This window comes from Condylura cristata, unplaced genomic scaffold, assembly GCF_000260355.1.
Source record: "Condylura cristata isolate star-nosed mole 26May11 unplaced genomic scaffold, ConCri1.0 scaffold00016, whole genome shotgun sequence".
Lineage (NCBI taxonomy): Eukaryota > Metazoa > Chordata > Mammalia > Eulipotyphla > Talpidae > Condylura > Condylura cristata.
In genome coordinates this window covers 24,413,404-24,416,240 of record NW_004567117.1, presented here as the reverse complement: position 1 = coordinate 24,416,240, position 2,837 = coordinate 24,413,404, and the positions used below count along the sequence as shown (strand labels likewise).

At 38.8% G+C, this 2,837-nt stretch overlaps 1 pseudogene; it reads left to right on the top strand.

The window, feature by feature from the left end:
* Positions 1 to 1,377: 1,377 nt before the first annotated feature.
* LOC105853707 lies at positions 1,378 to 2,528 on the top strand (annotated as a pseudogene).
* The last annotated feature ends 309 nt before the right edge of the window (positions 2,529 to 2,837 follow it).

Here is a 2,837-nt window from a genome sequence, read left to right as displayed (position 1 = left end):
TCCAGAGATGCAGGGGCGGAGAGAGGCTTCATCAGAGACAGAGTGGGGAGCAGAACAGGCAGATCGACAAAGTACACTGCTGAGGGGAGCAGCAGGCGAGTCAGGAGAGGTCTGCCACGCCATGTGGTCTCCTCCGGGGCAGGCGGGAATCGAACTCATGTGGAAGTGGCTTTAGCTTCTCAGTGCTATGCTTTAACCCACTGCGCCACCAGGGAGGGCCTCAGTCCCATTTCTTAAAGACTTTTTCAATTAAATATATTGAAGGGAACACAAATCACTTTTTTTTTTTTAAGATAAAAATGGTCCACAGCATCTAAAAGCAATTGTTAATAATAAAAGTACACAATAAGTGTGAACATAGTTGGATGTGTTCTTTGTGACTTCCAAACTATTTCACACTTACAGTTTTTCTCTAAAATCTCAGACATTCCAAGACAACTTTCTTTATATAAGAAGGCACTGTGCCTAGGGCAGTGGGGAATTCAAAGTACAAGAAATTGTCTTGCCAGCAGTGACATTCACATTCACTTGCTGAGATAAGATGAACTTTTCAGATGAAAAGTTAATTTCCAGTTCATGGTTGTATCTTATCCAGTAATAAAAGAAAGGCACAGAGGAAAAGCAGATTCAACCAAGTATGGGAGTCACTGTCCTGAGCAGTAAAGGGTCAACAGAACATTTCTGGGAAGAAAAGGAAGCTACACTTGTGCAGGATAGACTTGAACTATTGAGGAAAGAAATCCTTCATTTGAAAAATAGTCTGCAGGGATGAAGTCAAATTGTTAATTGTACTTTCCTCTAGTTCAATTTGTCTAATTATAGTGTTTGAGTGAGAAGAGACTTAAAGTTTGCTTTATCTAGATCTTCAGTTACCGATCTTACCATAAAATATGTATTTACACATTGCTGGTATAGTTATAAGGAATATAGTGTTAGAGCTTATAGCTCAGGTAGACTGTTTGAACAAGGCAGCAGGGACTGGATGTCTCTCTAACATTGCAGGGACATTGAGGAAAGCATGGACGGTGAGAGAATGAAATGATAAATAGAATTTATACTCAAACTTAAAATGTATTATATGATGAAATTAGGATTGGAAATTCATTAGCTAAGATAAATCACATGATAGTCAATGAGTATTCACTGAGTAATTCATCATTTTTCAACAAATATTTATTTAAAATAAATTCTATTATAGGCACTGTTCTTGGGGAAAAATGCTGTACTGTCTTGCAACATGTATTCCATGGGGGGACGAGGGTCTAGCATGTGAATCAATGAGGAAATAAGTTTTAAAATTCAGATAGTTGTTTTCTATGATGAAAGTTAAATGAGGGGATGCAAAGATACAAAATGCGTGACCACTGCTGATGAGGAATGTTTGTGTGGGGCCCCCAGAGGAGGGCTGGCTGCCTGACTGTCCCGGGGCATGGCGGGAAGGAAGCCCAACCACACGGCACCATAGAGCTGCTGTTCAGTCCAGGGCTCCAGAAGACTCAACATAGGACTAGACGTCCAGGGACACTGAGCTGTTGGCCTTTTTTCAGACTCATTTCAGCTGTGTTTTCCAGTTTGACTATTGAAAGTCTCAGGAAGGCTTTAACTAAAGATTGCTGTTGGTGTGTGCCTTTATCATGAATGGAAGGAATTCCCAGAGTGGTGGTTTCACTCAGCAGGGGAATGGCTCTTGTTCCTGATATTCTCCTACATGTTGATGAGGTATGGGTGGCAGCCTCAGCACTTCGTATATTTTTACACAATACAACAAGCCATCCTTCAGCACCTTAGGAAAAACATCCATGTTTGTTCTTTACCTTTTGGGCTTTATTATTTGGGAGCCATGGAGACAACAGTGTACATCAGGATTTCCAAAAAAAACATGCTGCTGTTTTTGCAGATGCTGAAGTTACCTTTGCTCCTTGCACAACAGGAAGAAAAAATACAGAAATTCTTTGAGTGAACCTCTATATATGTTCCCATGAAATTTCACAATCATCCATGTAAAAAAACTTCCCAAGAGCACAAACAATGAAAATGAAGAAATCTAAAATGCCTCATGTAAGATACACTAATATCTTGGAGATTCAAGTTTCCATCATGGCAGGCATCAGTAGCTAAGTTATCTCTGTGTCATATTTTACTGTGAAGGAGAAAGAATCCTTACTCAAAATTGGGAAAACTTAATAAATAAAATCAAATAGCATTTTTTTCCTTGTATATCTTTTAGCTAATGTGTCATATCAAGAAGCATTTTCTGACACCCAAGTTGCTCTAATTAACATTTTGTCCTCAGCTTCTGGGCTTTTTACCTAAATCCTGTGGAAGTTTTTTCAAGAAACAGAGATAGATTTACTCTTTCTAAACTCTTAACTATAATTTTGAGTATTGGTGATGTCACGCTGGCAAACCTGTCAGGGTCTGAAAACTCTGTTGCAGGAGGTGTAGTCGGTTCAATTTGGTTTCTTGTTGGAGCCATGCTTTCTGCTGTCTACATTTTTATGATCAAGTGGACAAAGAAGATTGATTAGATATTCCGAAATTCTTTTAATCTTCTGCTTTTACAGTGAAGTCTCTTTTCATTGCATTATTCTTGATTGGGGTAACTTGAGATTCCTAATAAAGCAGTACAAAAGTGCATTGTCTCTAATGGCTTTTTGGATCAGTTCTCTCAGGGTTCTCATGGTTTTTCCTACTTCATCATTGCTAGGCACATTTATAATAAGCCTTATAGGATTTCTGTCCATAATATCTGACATATGCATGGGGAAAGTGCAGTTTTCTTGTTATGTTTTTGCAAGTGCTATCCTTCCCCCCCTTTTTATGATAAGTCTTCTATG